Here is a 20,916-nt window from a genome sequence, read left to right as displayed (position 1 = left end):
CTCCTCTCATGTTCATATATAACTGGATTCAAAGGGATTATGCTACAATGAAGAATGAGAATGTGCAAATGAAGTCTCATTGAATACTGATTACACTGAATGAAGCGTGAAGTGAAGTATATTCAAATGTGACTCAATGTTCAAATGTAACAGAATTTTCTATGTTAGGAATAACACAGAAAAGAGGAAAATGTAATATAGTAACTTTAAAGTTTGTTTTCAATTATATATTGAATCGATTTATTAGTCCCACATGGGGAAATTTCACAAGGCTGCCGACCTATTGCACTCGCCATCTTACCCTCTGACCATACATACATTACACAAACATCACATGGGGAAGACAGGTCAGAGAGGCATAACAATGGAAAATGCACCACATGAGGAAAGATAAGGAGAAAAATAACTCCCCCCAGACTGAGCTCCAACAGGGAGATCAGTTTGAGAACAGAAAAAACACCTCTGCACATGAAAAAAGTCTTAATACACCAAAGAAACACATGACAAGCAACAGGGGGGTGGGTAAAGGGTGCAGCATCGGAAGGGAATAAGCGTCGAAGGCGTTTGGAAAGGGAGGGGGGATGAGTGTGTGCATATCAGTGTATATGTGTGTGTGTGTGTGTGTCCAGAGTTCAGCTGAGACAGTGTCCTTCGCCCTGCTAGGGTAAGTAAACAGTCTTCCAGACAACCCAGGTGGCCTTTCAGACTGGACATCGGGTGAGTAGAAGTTACCAGTGTTATTGGACGTCCCAGTGGGTGACACCAGAGTCAGAAGATGTGACGTCCAGTAAGACAGGGGAAGAAAGAGTGAACAGAAGAAGAGACACGGGGTTCTTCCTTTTGTCTTCTGCGAGGTGAGCATCTAAGATGTTCAAAAAACATCTTAGAGCCAATCTTCTTCAAATTGGATCTAAGCAACAGCTTTAAATTTCAGCAGAGATGCCAAAAGGGTGGAGCTCTGGCCAGACAGTGAACCTGTGAGTTGGTTTTGCATTTTTGACTATTTTTCTGCTCATTTTTGCCTTTTTAAAATGTTAATCCAGAAGAGATTTGGGTTTACATGATACTCCACTGAATGCCCAGAGGAAGATGGAAGAAGTACTTTGAGGAGCTAATGAGTAAAGAAAACGAGACTTTGAGGAGGAAGGATAGAGTGAACCAGGAAATTTGCTATGAAGAGTGGAAAGGTGGTTGTTCCTGATAACTGTGGATTTGGAGATATCTAAGCGAGAGGGCAGTGGACTTTTTAACCAATTTGAACCAATTTTCACCATCAAGCGCAGAGCCATAGTTACTACAGAAAGATAAAGCTGATGGGCCATACAGTGGTTCTATTGGAACGGGTTATTCAACTTAAGAACTGAGCATGAAGAACCCCCCTCCGCTTTACATTGTTACATTATCTTGTAGCTCATTGTTCTGGTTTCAGAGGTGCAAGTCAGTACTTGACATACATCCTGCTATGTGCAGTGTGTTATACTGTGTTCATCAATCATCGTTTCCTTATATATACACAAATTGTTAGGTTTTGTTGCCTCCAAAGAATTCATTTTGAAACAACAGGATCAGTTGTTGTAGCCTAAACAGGTCTAAATGCTACCTTGTATCATCCCATTAGAAAGCTTCAGTATGAGCTTCAGTATGAGTATAATCTAATCTAAAGCTAATATTCTGAAAATGAATTTACGGACACGTGAATAATATAGCTACCGTTTATATATTTCTAAATCCTCAAACTATCTGATTAGGTCCTGATTTACATGAAACTACAACAAACTCTGAAACACTGTTCTTTTGCTGTCTTTTCCCTCTTCAACAGCATCCGTGGCTTGTTAGTATTCACACAGGGTTGATGTAGAACAGCAACATGGGGCTGTCCTTGGGTTCAAAAGGGGATTCCCCTTTAACTATGACAAGACTATGACCACCTTTCCCCTGCATCTCTTGCCATAGCAGATTGTCCTTTTAAAAGTCGATGATGCTTCCACAGCCAGGGGGCACTCTGATCCCTTCTTTGCTCTTTTCTGGTTTTCCCACAGAGCGACTCACCCAAGGTCATGCTTTCTGCTGGCAGTGCTATATCCCCTCCAGCTTAACATTAGTATTCTGCTGGCTGACTGGCAGCCCAAATATAAGGAAATGAAACCTCCTACCTATTCCACAGCCTTCTCTCCTATCTCACTTTGAAAAGACCATTTGTAATTGAACTGATGTAGGATGTGGCTTGTTTTTTTCTTAATAGATTAAATCTTCTCTCTCGCTCGCTTTCTCGGTACACGTGGGTTTTGGGATGGAATGAGTGTAATTTGATTCAAAAACTTTTGTGGACACAAATTAATAAGAACTTCAGTACTCTCGCTGACCAGTTTTTTTTATAAGTGACAACAGCTGCATGTGTGAGGACAGCTGTGGCATGCCTAAATTAATAAATAAATGAATAAAATTAGAAAATTATATTATATTATAAATTAGATATATTTTAAATGATACAATCAAGGTTGTTTTTTATGTGTCAAAACCAGTTCTTAGATGTCCCAGCAATGATATTTTTGATAGCAGAAAATGCTTTTGTTAAAACTTACAGTTACAGCCAATAAAGTTCACAATGTAATTAGAAACATAATTTCATCATGTCATTTGGGCTGTGCCATCTGTACACATGAAAAAATGCTAGACAGCTAAAATACTTTAAAATCCCCGGTGCAACAAAGCAGTAACGTCACTGTATTTGGGTGAAGGCTGTGCTGTTGTTATCAGCAGGACAGGAAGTAGGGAAAGCAGGATCATGAAACACAAGACTGGAGTACAAACACTGATGTAAAGAGACAACATAGAACTAAGAGGATCATAAGTAAAAGGTAAAATAGCAGTCAGAAAAATATAAGTATATTTTGTGAAATAATAATAATAATAATATGATCAGTTAACTGTTGGCTATCAAGCACAATAGTTTATTTTTAAGGCGTAATTAAACCATCAAAAACATCAAGAAGACAAAGTTTTTTAAGTTGTTCTACTTTTATATTTGATTTCCAGACTACTACTGCTGCTTTCACTATGTCCACCACAGAGGTGGGAAGTAATCAAGTACAAATACTTTGTTACTTTACTTTAGTAGAATTTTCAGGTATCTGTGCTTTAAGTAGTTATTTTTCTGACAACTTTTTACTTTTACTGCCTACGTTTTTAAACAAATATCTGTACAGTTGTAAGTTGCAGTTGATGCACTTCAGTATCTAAAAAAAATCATCAAACACAAACTGTTTGTGTCTACATTTTGTCACAGTGTGTCTGCTAGTTACAGATACGGCTCTTTTTCACAGGGAGATAAAATAAAAAAGGACAGGAAAGGAAGAAGACAGATTATATTTAAAGGTAAGGACTCCACAGTGGTATTTGATAAACTGGCAATTTTAAATCCTCATGTTCTTAAATCAGATTTTGGGTCTGTGCATCCAACATTATGTTTTTTTTTCATACTGTGAAAACACTTCCCACCCACTCCATGACATGCTGGTCAGTCACAGGAGCACGTTCAGTGAAAGACTGAGATTACCGGAAAGCACCACTGAACGACACAGGAAATCTTTCCTGCCTGTGGCCAGCAGTGGGGACAGAGCATCTCCTTGGTAGATCTCGCACTTGATGGTGACTTGTGCTATGGGCTTGGAGTTGGCCTCTAGTGTTGTACGCCACATCCCCATTGAGTTCCTGATGAAGGCTCTTAGGGTCCCATTGATCTTGTACAATTCTAAGCATTCCAGTATCCAGCTGTGGGGCATTGAGTCATAGGCCTTCTTGTAATCAATCCAGGCAGTGCACTGGTTGGCCAGTCTGGTCTTGCAGTCTCGGCTGACTGTTCTGTCTACCAGTAGCTGGTGTTTTGCGCCTCTGGTATTCATATATACACTGAACAAAAATATAAACGCAACACTATTGTTTTTGCTCCCATTCCCCATGGGATGGATGTAGAGACCTAAAATTCATTCCAGATACACAATATAACCATCCCTCCCAAACAGTGGTCACAAATCAGTCCAAATGTGTGGTAGTGGGCACATCTGCTATATTGAGATAATCCATCCCACCTCACAGGTGTGCCACATCAGGATGCTGATCTGACATCATGAGTAGTGCACAGGTGTACCTCAGACTGCCCACAACAAAAGGCCACCCTGGAATGTGCAGTTTTTTGCACTATTGGGGGTCTGGGGACCCAGAACCGGTCAGTATCTGGTGTGACCACCATTTGCCTCATGCAGTGCAACACATCGTTGCATGGAGTCTATCAGATTGTCAATTGTGGCCTGTGGAATGTTGGTCCACTCCACTTCAATGGCTGTGCGAGGTTGTTGGATATTCGTGGGAACTGGTACACGCTGTCGTATACGCCGGTCAAGCACATCCCGAACATGCTCAATGGGTGACATGTCCGGTGAGTATGCTGGCCATGCAAGAACTGGGACATTCTCAGCTGCCATCTGCCCTGAACAATGTGAACCATGATTCATCCGTGAAGCGCACACCTCCCCAACGTGCCAGACGCCATCGAATGTGAGCATTTGCCCACACAAGTCTGTTACGGCGACGAGCTGGAGTCAGGTCAAGACCCCGATGAGGACGACGGGCATGCAGTTGAGCGTCCCTGAGACGGTTTCTGACAGTTTGTGCAGAAATTGTTTGGTTGTGCAAACCAATTGTTCCAGCAGCTGTCTGGGTGGCTGGTCTCAGACGATCTTGGAGGTGAACCTGCTGGATGTGGAGGTCCTGGGCTGGTGTGGTTACACGAGGTCTGCGGTTGTGAGGCCGGTTGGATGTGCTGCCATATTCTCTGAAACGCCTGTGGAGACGGCTTATGGTTGAGAAATGAACATTCAATGCACGGGCGACAGATCTGGTTGACATTCCTGCTGTCAGCATGCCAATTGCACGCTCCCTCATTGCTTGTGGCATCTGTGGCATTTTGCTGTGAGACAAAACTGCACATTCCAGGGTGGCCTTTTGTTGTGGGCAGTCTGAGGTACACCTGTGCACTACTCATGATGTCAGATCAGCATCCTGATGTGGCACACCTGTGAGGTGGGATGGATTATCTCAATATAGCAGATGTGCCCACTACCACACATTTGGACTGATTTGTGACCACTGTTTGGGAGGGATGGTTATATTGTGTATCTGGAATGAATTTTAGGTCTCTACGTCCATCCCATGGGGAATGGGAGCAAAAACAAAAGTGTTGCGTTTATATTTTTGTTCAGTGTATATATATATATATATATATATATATATATATATATATATATATATATATATACATAGTACTATTCTTAGTTTGCGTATTGTCTGTCTTGTTAATGTTTGTTTATAATGGAGCACTGTAACAAAAAAATAATTTCCCCCAGGGATCAATAAAGTATTCTGATTCTGATGCACAGGCATCTAAGAACTGTCCACCCATCAGTGCAATGGGAGTGTGACATTAATATTTCTAAATGCCAACCTTTCCCTTAATTAAAGATCTGGGCGTTCTTTTTTTCCCCTTTTTTTTCCATATTTTAATTTACATTTTATTGTGTTGTGGTTTGCAGTAGGCCTGGGCTATATCATACCGTTCACGGTAATACAGTAATGTTGGGCAACGATAAGAAATTGAAACATCACGATAGAATATGGGTAAAACACGCATGCGCAGTGCCTTTGTTTACATACGCACATGGCGGCGACGCAGAATGAGAAGAGCGAAAGTGGATGGTTAACTGAAACGGATGAACCAGAACTGGTTTGTAAAAATGCTGCAGCTTCACTGGTGTGGAACTGGTTTAGCTTTCGTCTGTCAGATACACAACGAAGCACTATTTTTGGTAGCGCATGCTAGCGGGCCGTCGTTATTACCGTGTTGTTTGGAAAATACGGCACACTTAAAATCAATCCTTTGATTTTTCTGAAAGTCGACAGAGCCCCTTATAATCCCGTGTGCCTTATGTATGAACTCTGGTTGTGTTTACTGACCTCGAAACGATTTTATGTACACGGCGCTCGAAAATCTGTCAAAGGTTTCAGTACGACTTTGCTAAGCTACGAAGCCGCACCGCTTGATGGATTGTCGGAGCGTTACGGCTATCGTAGGTGGAGCCTCGCGGAGTGATACGTACTGTGCTTCAACATAATATTACCGTATTGTGTGTATAACCTCTTTTTAAGTTCTGTGGATGTTATACATGGTTATGCTGAGGATGTGTCGGCCAGTTTCCACTGGAAATGCCTTTTGGTTAAACTGTCAGTGAGGATTTGCATTTGCACTGTTACATTTTTATATAACTTTAATTCACAGTTGGTTTCTGTATTTTATAATTTATTAATTACATTTTATGTGGAGTCATTACATAAAAGTATTCTTACAGTGGCCCCTAGAGACAAAGCACGTACAAACTCCAAAACACAATGGAAGTGCTCCAGGATGCTAGGGGCCATGTTGAGCTTTTGTTACGTAGTGGCTACACAAGCCAGGAAGTACCAACAATCGGATTGGGTGTGTGGTAGTAAAAGGTAAATGAAGTGGGGTTTTTTATTATTTGAATATCTATGTGTTTGTGTATTAATGTGTGTTAATACAAAAACAATAGACATATGAATTTGATTGTGTAATTTAAGTGATCTAGGTAGCTCTGTTTTGGAAGTTCAGTTAATGCTAGAAATGTGTTTTGGAGTTTGTACGCGTTTCGTCTCTAGGGACCCCCACATATATTTAGATATAAACATACATAAAGAAAACCACGTTTTTTTACATTACTAATTCCTTTTGTGCATAATTTTATATTGTTGTTGATAAGTAATTAATTAAAGCAACAAAACAACCTGAAAATCCATTTGGGAGCCGAAAGAGCCGGTTCTCTAAAAAGAGCCGGAAATCCCATCACTAAGAGGTAGGTTACCTTAAAGTAGACATAAAACACTACGTGTATAAAGGCCACACCATGGAACCCAGCTCTCAAAAACTGATCTAACAATGTTTGTGAAGGTAGATTTGAGGAATAAGTTCTTAAAGTTTAGCGCCATCTACAGAATGTTATGCCACTGGGTTAGTTGGTTGAAGTCAAAACACTCACATTAGTTTATGTTTATTTATAAGGAAACTTAAATTAAAATTCAGGCTGGGCGGGTGGGTCACTTTTGCGCAACAACAACTTTTATATTAAGAAACTGAGGCTGCACTGTCCATTTTCACTCTGTTTCTTAAGCAGCAAGTGGTTCTTCATTGTTTGGCTAACTGCACTGATAAATGAGAACAGTGTGGACGAGACACTGTTTTAATCAGCAGACCGACAAGCTGGAGTCTGACACTCCTACGCAACGATTCTGTCAGAAGCCCCTAAACAGCTACTCTTGATTGAATAGACGGTTCCCTCAGAAGACTGCGTAGAGGAGGCATTTGAGAGGAAGCTGGCCAAATACCAGGGTCTTCTAAAGGACTGAAACAGATGCCACTGCTTGGCATGAGTGAGCCATTTAGAAGAATAGCCATCTAAAGTGCAGCAGAGGGACCTTCCAGGTGGCTATAGACTACGAGAGGTGGTCGCTGGTGCAGTGCTGCTGGAATACAAATAGAGGCCTGATCAACCCTGGCTAGGTCATCTGGGATGGTGTGAGACCTGAAACACCCACTGAACCCAGGATACAACACTGATGATGCGTCACAGCACATCCATTCATCTTCTGAAACTGTAAAATAAATGGATAAAATTTAGTTTGAGCATTCAGACATTTCACACTGCAAATCCCTAAAGGTGTTCCCAGTAATCAGTTCTTCATTCATCCATTTCAATATCGATAAATAGATGTTAGATTTGTATTGTTGATTGTCATTTATGCTTAGAAACATTTACCCACATATGCTTAGAGGTGTATAATCATTTGTAGATTGAAAGAATGTCTCATCCTAGGAGGTCTGTAACGGCTCTGAGTAGCATGAAGGGGGAGGGCGTTCACTCCCTCTACAGAGTGTTCTGGCATAGATCACACACCTCCTAGGAGAGGTCGTATCTTCTCTTGCTGATATATGGTTTAGCAAACACACGTATATCTGTTTAAGTATAAGAGCCTTTTGTTCAGATGGACCGCTAGACTCCTGGCGCCAGCTTTGGGGAGTCTTCACAGGGTCACATCTGGACCTCACACACACACACACACACACACACACACACACACACACACACACACAGTATTCTTTGTTCATATGTATACCTATGTAAGATGTTATATGTTAATGACCCTATGCATATTCATGTAACCACAATAAAAGTAGTGCTATGGGGAGCCTGGCTGAGAGTCTGACGGAGGCTAGGTGGTGGGACGACACTTGGCCCCAGCCAGACGGCGGCTAAGCTGTCATCCCTGATGGACAACATCTCCCACCCCATGCAGCAGACTGTGACAGCACTGAGCAGCTCCTTCAGTGGGAGACTGCGGCACCCACGGTGTGGGACGGAGAGATTTCGCAGGTCTTTCCTCCCCACTGCTGTCAGACTCCATAATAAAGACTTTAACTGATCAAGCACACACATCCATACATATGCAATAATACTAAGTGCAATAATCCTTTCTGTCATCGTTGTATTTTTACTCAGTTGTATATAGTATTTGTATTTGTATTCTATTTTTATCTTATTGTATATTTATTTTATTTTATTCTACTGTATATAGTATTTTATTCTATTCTATTCTGTACAGTTGTGTACTGTATTTATTCTTATTGTATTCTAATTTTTGCGTCATAACTTTTGCACTGTCCACTTCCTGCTGTGACAAAACAAATTTCCCACGTGTGGGACTAATAAAGGTTATCTTATCTTATCTTATCTTATTTCCCTCATGCATGAGTAAACCAGCCTGCTTGTGTCTTGCTTTGCAGTGTAATTATATTGTCTTCAACGTTCCAGCGGATAGGTACAAGCTACAAACCTATCATTAATTGGTCCTTCGGGAGCCGGAGCCCTGGAATCGGCATTCACCGAGGGGAGGAGAGGCACGCTGAAGGACTGACGTCAGCCAGGAAGTTCCTGTGGATTCGCTGCCTGTCTTTTCTCCTCGATGAATGACGATCGGCGGGATTCGAGGCTGATATTACACGCTAAGCAACGCCGAGTAAGTTTAAAGAGGCCGACTCTATAACCATGTCGTTGTGCAGTCTCCGCCATTTTGTGAGGCGTTGAGAAGTTCGCTGCTTTGTGGAGCGATACCTGGGTTCCTTGCTACTTTGTGGAGCAAGAGGTTCCTCGCTGCTTTGTGGAGCGAGAGGTGTTCCTCGCTGCTTTGTGGAACGAGAGGTGAGTTCTCCGCCGCTTTGTGGGGCGTTGAGAGGTTCCGCGGGGTCCAGACTGTGCTGGACGATAGGCCTATTTTGTGTTGTTGTCGTTGTCGTCGTCGTCGTTTTTGTTGTTGTTGTGTGAGTGTGTGCGGAGCAGAACACGTGGTCTGTGACACCGACTGTTGTTGTTATCATGGGTTTCTAAGCAACCAAGAGTGAGTCGGAGGGAGACAGACGTAGACGCAGCACAAAGTATTTAAATAAAGATGAGAGAGAAGTTTTCAGAAAACACACCAGCCTTGAAGAGCGTGTGGAGAAAGCCAGCCACATCAGCAGCACTTAAGATGTGCTGTGGTGAATGGCTTTCCCCCACCCCTTTGCTGACACAAAATGTTAACTCTTTAGCTTGCCCTGATCGACAACAGCCTGTGTGCCAGACCATAGACGTAATTGAGGTGGATAGTTGTTAAAAGTAATCTACATTAAGCTTGTGGTTGCTCAAATTCAGTACAATGACATGTGAGGTGAAGTGATATAGGTAAATATTTAAACTAATGAAGTGCATAGAGGCACTTGACCTGTGTGAAAGACTGTTGTCTTATTATGAGCCATTGCTGAGATATAGAGCACACCTGTGAAAACAACTAATATGCTGAACCCTGTATGAAACATCTAAAAGTACATGATGGAGAAGCTGAATTGAATATGAAAGTGTAAGACTTTGCCACTGTGGGCAGAGCATGCAACTACTGTGTGATGTTGCGTTGCAGTTTTTTTTTTTTTTCTTCTGAGCTGATGAGCAAGCTACACATTATCAGATCAAGAGCTGTCTGAGAACTACTCAAAGAGAGGGAAACAGAGAGTGTGCAGCGTTTCCATGAGCAGTTTTCCTGCACCTTGACTCGTGTGTGTGTAGCATCAGCATCATGTTTTTGTTTATTTGTTTTGTTGGGTTAAAAATAATTAAATAAACTGGTGATCATATTTATTGATCACCATGGTATCATCAGCCATGTGATTTATTTATTTATAACTGCTGTTATTGTTTCGTTCACACTTTAAGCTTAAATTTCAAAACTTACATTTAACTACTGATTTTATCTACTGTTCTGATTTTATCTGTTTTGATTTTATATACTGTTGTTTGTTTGTTTGTTTGTTAATTAGTTAGTTAGTTTATTTGCTTGTTTTAATCAATTTTAAATCATGCTTTTTATTTGTTCTTGTTTCTAATGTCTCTGTAAAGCACTTTGAATCACCTTGTTGTTGAATTGTGCTATACAAATAAACTTGCCTTGCCTTGCCTTGCCTATTATAGAATCTTATAAGAAAGAGGCAAAGTTTTATTCCATTATGCTTTATTAGCTGCTTCGGTGAAAAACAAATCAACAATGCAGCAAAAATAAGCCATTGCAAAACAACATACTGAAAAACAGTTATTCATCACTTGATTGCTTCAATACAACACTTGGGCACATATATGCAGGACTTTTCGTGGCTGTTTTGATATCGCTCTCTCTCTTAACCGATCAAATCTGGCTGTGGTAGCAGCTTTAAACTCGGTCTGACCCAGGTTGATAGAGGGGCCCAGTCTGGATCGCATTCCAGCATTTTGTAGGCTGGTTTTCCTACAAAACACAACGAACATTGGCCCGCTAAGTCACATTGAACAAAGCAGCATAGCAACGAATTCAATTCAAATCAATATAAGACTTCGTACGTAGTTCGTACGGATGCTTGAAATCCTTGAAAATGCTGGAATTTTAATGTTGTCTTTTCAAGGTTTGAAAAGTGCTTGAATTTCAGATGTGGTGCTTAAAAGTGCTTGAAAGTGTAGCTGTATTTCATTCACCACAAATAACTATCTGATTGAATAGTTTTCTTATCAGATAGAGAAATAAAATGAGTCGCAAAATGTAAAAGCAAAATTTCTCCGCCTGGGCTGCCTTGCGTCTGTTTCAACGTGTGACCCCGCCCCTCCCTCGGACAGTCAGGGATGAGTGCGCTAACATACCTGTAGGTTGCTGTTTTAATGAGTGTTTGATGGAAAACGACAATGGCGGAGTTTGCGCTCTCCAGTCGCATGATAGGTGAGCCCTAGTAAATAATTTTCCAGTACGTGTACGTTACACATGCTATTTTTTAAAATTATAATTATTATTTTGCTAGCTATCAAACTCGCTGGAGAAAGGATTGAAATGCACTGAGTGTGTAGTATGGCAGCTAGGGATGGGTATCGTTTAGGTTTTATCCGATACCAGTACCAAACCGGTACTTTTGAAACGGTGCCAGTGCTTAAACGGTGCTCGAACCGGTGCTTAAAGAATGGAGAACACAAAATTGGTCCAAAAACCTCTCATGTTTAACTGTTTTCCACTTTTTCTTTCATCATTTTAGCCTTTTTGGCCAGGGTGAAGGGAGCATCTGCCATCAAACAAGAAGACAGCTGCATGTAACTACGACGATGTTTGCTAGTTCACCTTACATGCATTAATGTAATAACGTGGTTAGCCTACTCAACGTAAATTACACACGAACAACATTAAGCTACTCACGCAGAGAAGAACGGCTGCTGCTGCATCATCATCCTCATCATTTCTGCTACACTGGCAGGGCTAGGGGCCAGGACTATTATGGAATATGCTGTGAACTTAGCTAACATTACTTAGCAGTAATATGAGTTCATTTACTCAAGTGAAAGCTTTAAACATTAGCCCGATACATAACTAGCCAACTTAAGGCTTTCTGATTAACCCTTTGGGGTCGACGGACCCAGAGTCTCCATTTCAACTTGGGTTGAACGTGCGAACTTCAAACTATATACCAGTTTTTAAATTGTGTTGATAGGCAACGTAAAACCGATGTTTTTTTTCTGAATAAAACAGTGGCGTTTACTCTGGGAAGAAACGGTAAAACTGCATTTTCTAAGGAGAGCGCTAGCAAACACACTTTGCTTGTGAGTGAAAAAAGAAAAACACTCCTTCCCTATTGGTGGAAAAATGTACCATGTCGACCAATCAAAAAATGATATGGCAACATGTTGCATTTGGTTGTTTGGGAAGAGGGAGAAGTTTTAGGAGTGAGCAAAAGAGAGAGAGCGAAAGAGAGAGAGAGAGAGTTTTGATACGTGAGAGATTTGTGATGTTTATCGTGTTTGGAGTCTTAAGTTAGTGTGTTGTCTTGTGTAGTTAGTGTGTAGTGTAGTCGTTGTTTTGTTTTGTGTGTCAGTTCTACTAGTGATCGTCACAGTTGCTGCCTTAAAGCCACCAAAGGCAGACTGCAGTGTAAACGCTGAGTGACACACCTGCTGTCAGACCTGCAGGTTTATCCCTGTGCTGTTCTTATCTGTGTTATAGTGACACAAACTATTTTTGGAGTTGCATAAATAATTTAAGTGCCTTCTTTGATGCAGAGCACCTGATTGTTCTGTAAATAGTTTTAAATGGTTATATAAAAAACATGTGAGCCTTGGCTGCATTTTTAGGTAAATAGTATCATATAACTTTGTTGTTTGCAAAACTTGTGCATATATTTTTTAAAAGTTACAATTTCTATTTGCATTTCAAGTTATGAAAATGATTCATTAAACATGCTTGTGGTTTTTACAGTCAAAATGATCACTTTCTACTCGTACTTTAAATTTTGTCTGAATGTAGATAAATTGTGCTGATACAGTTTGTCAAAATGAGAAAATAACAGATTGGCAAGATAAACAGTTTTTAAAGGTGAAATATAGAGGACAAATCAAAAGTAGTCAAAAACGGCCAATTATACCCTGGACACCAGAGGGTTAGAGGCTAAGAGTAAAGTTGTCACCAAGTACTGTTTATATTTGTGTGTGTAGGCCACAAACATCAGAACTCTCTGCCTGGGAGGGATGTGAGGTGGGCAAATGAACTGAGTCATTTCTTCAACAGATTTCATTCAGCCATGAGGCAGTCTCCAACATCGGCTGCAGACTCACCCACCCCCACTGCTGCTGTTCCACCTCTGACACCTCAGATACTTCCCACCTCCTCTATTCACCCTGCTCACTCCCCCCCACCCCCAACAACAGCATCCAATACACACTCAACACAAGGCTCCAGCCTGTCTCTCTCAACCACCCAGGTTAGGAGGGAACTGAGGAGGATTAATTGCAAGAAGGCAGCGGGTCCAGATGGCATCAGCTCGAGGGTCGTCAGGTCCTGCGCGGACCAACTATGTGGGGTGATGGAGCACCTCATCAACCTGAGCCTGAGGCTGGAAAGAGTCCCACGGCTCTGGAAAACCTCCTGTGTTGTACCAGTGCCAAAGACTTCACGCCCCAAGGACCTCAACAGCTACAGGCCGGTGGCTCTGACATCCCACCTGATGAAGACCCTGGAGCGGTTGGTCCTGGCTCAGCTTCGGCGCCTAACAAGCTCATCACTGGACCCACTTCAGTTTGCCTACCAGCCTGGCATTGGAGCGGATGATGCCGTCATTCACCTCCTACATCGTTCCCTCGCTCACCTGGAGACCGCTGGGAGCACTGTGAGAATCATGTTCTTTGATTTCTCCAGTGCCTTCAACACTATTCTTCCCTCGGTTCTGAAGGAAAAGCTGGAGAACTCTGGAGTGGACCATCACCTCACTACCTGGATTTTGGACTACCTCACCTACCGACCACAGTATGTGAGACGTCAGGGCTGTGTGTCAGACAGGGTCGTCTGCAGTACGGGGGCCCCATAGAGAACGGTTCTGGCTCCGTTCCTCTTCACCATCTACACTGCAGACTTCTCCCACAACTCCACCCAGTGCTTCCTGCAGAAGTTCTCTGATGACTCTGCAATAGTCGGCCTCATCACTGATAGGGGACGACAAGGAGTACAGAGAACTGACCCAAGACTTTGTGGACTGGTGCCAGCTGAACTACCTCCAGATCAACGCCAGTAAAACCAAAGAGCTGGTGGTAGACTTCCACAGGCACAAACATCCTCCACTGCAACCACTGAACATCCAAGGTATGGACATTGAGGCTGTGGACAGCTACAGGTGCCTTGGTGTTCATCTGAACAATAAACTGGAATGACTCATAATTCAGACGCCCTCTACTGGACAGGGCAGAGCAGGCTGTACCTGCTGCAGAGACTCAGGTCTTTTGGCGTGAAGGGCCCACTCCTGAAGACCTTCTATGACTCTGTGGTGGCCTCAGCCATCTTTTACGGTGTGGGCTGCTGGGGCGGCAGCATCTCTGTGAACAGGAAAAGACTGAACAGGCTGATCCACAGGGCCAGCTCTGTTCTGCCCTCTGGACCCAGTGGAGGTGTTGAGTGACAGGAGAATGGTGGCTAAGCTGTCATCCCTGTTGGACAACATCTCCCACCCCATGCAGGAGACTCTGACAGCACTGAGCAGCTCCTTCAGTGGGAGACTGCGGCACCCACGGTGTGGGACGGAGAGATTTCGCAGGTCTTTCCTCCCCACTGCTGTCAGACTCCACAATAAAGACTTTAATTGATCAAACACACACATCCACACATGTGCAATAATCTTTTCTGGCATCGTTGTATTTTTACTCAGTTGTATATAGCATTTGTATTCTATTTTTATCTTATTGTATATTTTATTCTATTTTATTCTACTGTATATAGTATTTTATTTTATTCTATTCTGTACAGTTGTGTACTGTATTTATTCTTATTGTATTCTAATTTTTGCTTCATAAGTTTTGCACTGTCCACTTCCTGCTGTGACAAAACAAATTTCCCACGTGTGGGACTAATAAAGGTTATCTTATCTTATTGCTGCAGCTTTTTTTGGCTTATTAACTTGGTGCCTTTGGGTGAAATAATGGTAATATGAGTGATCCATATGGTCACAAAGAATGGCCACTTGTTTCTGTGTGACCAAAGCTCCCCGGCTTTCATTCCAAATGTGTTTATTGTCAGCACTGACACATTAAACTACTTAAACATTATAAATGTCTTCAAGCTCACACTGAGGCCTGTGGGGCATAATCAGCCACTGAGACAGTTCACACATTTATATGTGTATTTGTATATGAATATTTCATACTTTAAGGCTGTCTGTTTATTTAAGGGAGATGAACAAAATACATTGGAATTGTACATAATAATATCACAGATGATAAATTAAATAGATTTGAAGTAGATGCTTGTGCATCCTTAAAGTCTTATATGTTGAATTGAACTATGTGATCTGTTCAAAGTCAGTACTGTTCTCGATGCCTGTCTGACTGTGCATGATGTTATTAGCACAAACACTTCAAAGGTGATCGTTTAGGACTTCACCAATAATACAGACAGCAATGTAGTTAAACATTTACAGTTAGTTTTATTGGGAATTAACTTAAAAAACAAACAAACATTTGTCTCCTATTTTTTGTCACACAGGAAAGAAGCATCAATATCTGATGAGAAGACTTATTTATTTCTTTTTTTTGGGGGGGGGGGGGGGGGGGGGGTTCAGCAGGAGAAGAATATCTCTAACAAGTTGATTTGTTCACATTTTCACATCTTAATTTTTAAGTAAAATGTGCATTTTGAGTTTATACACGATGTATATAGGGTGACCGTTTCCTTTTGCAGTATTTTTGTGTGATGCGTTTTTCTATGTCTTAAGAAAAGGGGAACGAAGGTGTTTAAGTTAACCTAGAATGATTTGTCGTAATTTTCACATGGTCTTACTAAGGTGATGCGAATTGAAACATGCATTCTTTTTTTTGGCGGGGGGTGCTGGAAAAGTTTGAAAAGGGACCTTGAAAGTGCTTAAAAAGTGCTTGAATTTGACCCTGAAAAAGGCTTATGAACCCTGTTATTTGTAACCTATATGAACAATTCAAAGGAGCTTGCAAAGAAAAGTGTCTGGACTTCTTTAAGTTGCTTGAAGACGTTTCACCTCTCATCTGAGAAGCTTCTTCAGTTCTAAGGTCAAATGGTGGAGAGTCCCAGATATAAACCTAGTGGGAGTGACCCCCCACAGAGGGACAAAAAAGGATCATCCTGCCACGATTTGTTCCCACGGTTCAAATCACGGACAAACAGGATCCCACAGCTGTTTATGTTTTTAAACCCATTTTGCACAGAGAGGCATTTTTTGAAAAATGTATTGACAGCAACGTTGAATATTATTACACAGGAAAAAAACTACAGTAAAATAATGACACCGTGACGCCTCTGCCTTTGTAAATGGAAGGACAGTAACTGTGTGTGTATGTAAACGTGTAAAACCTGCAGATAGTCAGATTAACAGTATTTTGTCTCTATCTGCCATTGTGCAATTCATCTCATGTAGTAGTAGTAGTTCATGTAGTTCATGAATTTCATAATAAAAGCATAACAAAACCGTAACAATATTCCTATCTGACGTTGTGAGTTTGTACTTCACCTTAGTGAGTGAGAAGCTTCCCAGCATCCTCACATGGTGACAAAAGGATCTGCTGTAATACTAATGATAGTCTGGACTCTCTTGCCTGTCTGTAAAATGATTGTAACGATTTACTAAAGATGTGCAGGCATGTGCAATATTTTTATAATAAATTTATCCAAAGGTGAGGACACATTTTTCAAGTCCCCCTTTCACAGTGCAGAAAGAGAGTTAAATAAATACAAGTGCTTCACAACCAGCAGTTTACTGCATTTTGAACTATTGTTTAGATATGTATGTAACATACAGTATATGTACACATGTATGGCCATGTCAAGTCCAACACTGTGTCAAAAATGTCATACTAACGTATGTGAGTTTGGTTAGTTTTTCATATGTATGAATACGTGTGTGAGAGGGATATAATATTTCTTAGGTAATATTAGTGCAAAACAACTCTGGACTCTACTTTCTACTTTTTATTTTCAGTAGCTCTTTTATTTACGTTTTTAAGTATATGATCTGACTTTGCTGTGCAAAGGTCATCATAAATCGAGTTTTCTTAAACAAAGTTTGTGGTAATCCAGAGCACATCTGATTTCTCTGGGAAAACATTCTCTGACTTTCTCAGCCCCAAAGCTGATGGACTGTCACGGGAGTTGAGGGAGCACTCTGGAGACTTATTGCGTGGTGTACATTTACCCCCACTGTAAATAAATGCACTGTTCATTGCACTAAGTCCAGCGTTTGGGTCCTTTCTCCAACATTCCCCACGGTCTGCCAGCCAGACTGTGACAGAACGATCCTGCCAGATGGACCCAGTGGACTTTTCGGAGAGGTTCAGGAGGGAGGTGACAGACAAAGTAAATCGTCTGTGTGACCTGTGGCTGGAAGCGCACGCGGAGGTTTTACGGTGCGCTGTGGAGAAGCAGTTGCACAATCTTTTTCCGATTGTGGCGGATTTCCTGCTCAACACCCTTCACCTCCACTCTCCGATCCAGGCTGCCCCCCCACCCGGCCAGTCTGAAGTTCTTCAGCCCGACACGCCGGCCCTGACGTCTACCCAGAAACGACGTTCGCGCCGTCGGCATTCCTCACCGCAGCCGACCTCCCAGACATCTCAAGAGCCGGCTGTGGTGAGTAATAAGGACACTTTTTCATTTCTCACCCCATCTGCTTTTTTGTTTACAGTGGATGGTGACACCGCTGACGCAGCTGCAAGCCGGCCAACGGTACAGCTAGCGCCGCCTCATTTAGCGGTCTCCACACCACTCGCTGCTTCACCATCTGCAGTTGTGGCGCTGCCGTCATCTCATCCGCCTGCAGTCACCCCTCAGCCATCTTCTTCACCGGCTGCTACGTCGCCACCCGCACCGGCCCTACCCGAGCGGGAGCTCGGCGAGCGGGAGGAGCCAGCCCCGCCAGCTGAGGAGCCCGGCGAGCCGGAGGAGCGCGGCGAGCCGGAGGGGTCCGTGCCGGAGCCGGAGCTCAGCGAGCCCCAGCGGGAGCTCAGCGAGCGGGAGGAGCCCGCGCTGCAGCCGGTGGAGCTCGGCAAGCGGGAGCCGCAGGAGGAGCTCGCGCTGCCCGAGCAGGAGCTCAGCGAGCCGGAGCGGGAGCTCGGCGTGTGGGAGGAGCGCCCACCATCGAGAGAGCGGCTCGGCGTGCCGGAGGGACCCGCTCAGCCACATCCGGAGATCGGCGTGCCGGAGGGACCCGCTCAGCCTGAGCAGGGGGTCAGTGTGCAGGATCCACGTCCACGCCCTCCATGCCGTCCACGTCCAGCACGTCGGGGATTATGGGCCATTCTACTCCACCGCCCGCCGGAGCTGTTGCAACGCCGCCGCAACCAGACCCGTGGCCGTCCGCCGGAGCTGTCACACGGCCGCCACCAGTCACACGGCCGCCACCAGTCACACGGCCGCCACCGGACCCGTGGCCGTCCGCCGGAGCTGTCGCGACGCTGCCGCCACCGGGCCCGTGGCAGGCCGCTAGAGCTGTCACACTGCCGTCACCGGACCCATGGCCGCCTGCCGGAGTTCCAACACCGCCGTCACCAGGCCCGTGGCCGGCCGCCGGAGCTGTTGCGACGCCGCCGCCACCGGACCCGTGGCAGGCCGCCTGAAGTATTCTGTTGCTATCACGGGACCCGGGGCAGGCCACCGGAGGAGCAGCGCTGCCAACCGGACCCGTGGCAGGCCACCAGAACTGTTCCGCCGCTGCTGTCGGACCCGTGGCCGCCCACCAGAGCTGCTGCGTTTCCATCAAGGGGTTAGAGGTAGGCCACCTGAACTGTTTTGCCGCCACTGCCTAACCCACAGCAGGTCCCGCTTGTTTTGCCATCCTGCAGGTCGGCCGCCAGAACTGTGTTTGCTGCCACTGGACCGGGGGATTGGACTGTTGAACTGTGTTTTTCTTTGTTGCTTTGTGGTGGCTGTTTAGCGGAGAGGTTTAGCTCTCTCCCGTTGCTACTTCAATCATGAAACTGATCAATGATCAGCTGATCGGCTTTTCTGTCGCAAGTCCGTCTCTCTTGTTTGTTTTTGGCCCATTTTGCTCCAGAAAGAGGAAACCAGCGGCTGAACAACAGCAGCACGTTTAAGCTTGATAAGCTGTTGTTAGAACTTATTTAATATTACTTTCTACACCAGGATCTTTATCTACGCAGCTGACGTAACTGTGCAGGGGCGGATCTAGCAAAGTTTAGGCAGGGGGGCCGATAGGGCATGAACAGGGAAAAGGGGGCACAAAGAAATACTTTTCTTTCTTATTCTCATATAAAATGTCGAGCTTTTAATAAATAATTATCTGAATCTGACACCCAAAGTTTTAATCTTTTGTAAAATGTATAGAAGTCCATTACTGTATATAGTAACTGTTAAGTCTAATATACCCTAGTAAGCTATACTACTTCTTCCTTTGGGAACCATCTGTGCAGTCTGCAGTTCTGTTGAAGAAAGATGTTGAATCTATTTAATTATTCTTGAAAAATTATTTATTTCTGTGCATTTTTTTTCACACTGCATCAAATTAAAGTTGATTAGGTCGATTAAGCATCATGAGGTGGAGGGTGGGGGGGTTCCCTATATTTTTTTGCTGGGAGTTGGAACCCTATTAGTTAGGTTGTTTAATATTTCTGCTAAATACTCTTTACAACACCAGAATAGGGAGGATGGAGTAGGTTTAAGTTTATTAGATTGATCAGTGTTCCTGAACTATGAAATATTTTGGGTGCAGTGTATTTTTTACATACAGGTATAACAGAATAGCTTTAGTGTTGTTGTTTATTTAAACTTTAGTATGGAATTATGCGAAATGCAGTAAGATATTAAAAAACAGTTTTATTGATTAATAAAAAAAACACAAAAGGGCCGATGATTTTTTTTGTTGTTGTTGTTGTGTAACAGCATGGACAATGAGGTGGTGGATTGGCCAGATGCTGGCCAATGTGTAAAAATAACTCAACTGTTTGGTGGTGGCTATGGCGGAGCTTCCACAGATGTCAGCAGGTGGATGAGAGAAAGGGGAGGCAGGAGGAGCAGAGACCTGAGGCGGTCTGAGTGTCAGGTGAACTGAACTTCAGGTAAGAAGTTATGACCTGCAGTGTATCTGGGTCAGATATAAACCAAGTTTAGGTGGAGTTTATTTTCATTGTGCTGACTTTTTACAGTCAGTTACAATAATTCGTACTGCGTACTAGCTAGCATGACGGGGGTTCTATACAGAGTGCTATGATGTTACTGATAGTTTATTTTATTCATAAGGTTAGTTAGTAGAGTTGCCAACCATCCCGTAAAAATCGCCTCTTATTTAGAGAAAATATTACGCGTTTCGTATTGAGCTGAAAAGGAACAGTTTGTCCCGGACTTCAGCTGGAATGAAAAAGACACAAAGCTGGAGTTATTCTGTGTCTTTGCTGTACAGCTGCCTCTTCTCCTCTCATTCTCTCCCCTCCCTCTCCTGTTGCTACTTCAATTATAAAACTGATCAATGATCAGCTGATCTCCTTTTCTCTTTTGTTTGTTTATCGCCCACTTTGCGCCAGAAAGAGGAAACCAGCGGATGTCGCGCTAAACAACAGCAGCCGGTCTCTAGTCAAAATGCCCGGGCTGTGTTTTTGTCCCAGTCCAGCCCTGGTCACGACATGCAGTGAATTAATCTGAGAAGGTGCATTAAAAAATAAATGGCTGGGCCATCAGTGCACATCGCAGATTAGCTCACATAGACACATTAATTGTGCCGCTTCCTAATGATGGTATCTCAGC

The 20,916-nt window shown here is 43.2% G+C and overlaps 1 protein-coding gene and 1 pseudogene across 7 annotated transcripts in view; one reads left to right on the top strand and one right to left on the bottom strand.

Annotated features, from left to right (window-relative positions):
* LOC147329773 (receptor-type tyrosine-protein phosphatase gamma-like) overlaps positions 1-20,916 on the bottom strand; it is a 407,188-nt gene that overhangs the window by 46,746 nt on the left and 339,526 nt on the right. The window lies entirely within an intron of this gene.
* Positions 17,467-19,134, top strand: LOC147329780 (uncharacterized; annotated as a pseudogene).

The sequence above is a fragment of the Aulonocara sp. 'chitande type north' Nkhata Bay genome, linkage group LG5, assembly GCF_057382095.1.
Source record: "Aulonocara sp. 'chitande type north' Nkhata Bay isolate Kocher_YH1m ecotype deep benthic linkage group LG5, A_spYH_male_GT1.1, whole genome shotgun sequence".
Taxonomy (NCBI): Eukaryota; Metazoa; Chordata; class Actinopteri; order Cichliformes; family Cichlidae; genus Aulonocara; species Aulonocara sp. 'chitande type north' Nkhata Bay.
The sequence above is the reverse complement of the archived record's forward strand: the minus strand, read 5'-3'. Positions and strand labels throughout refer to the sequence as shown.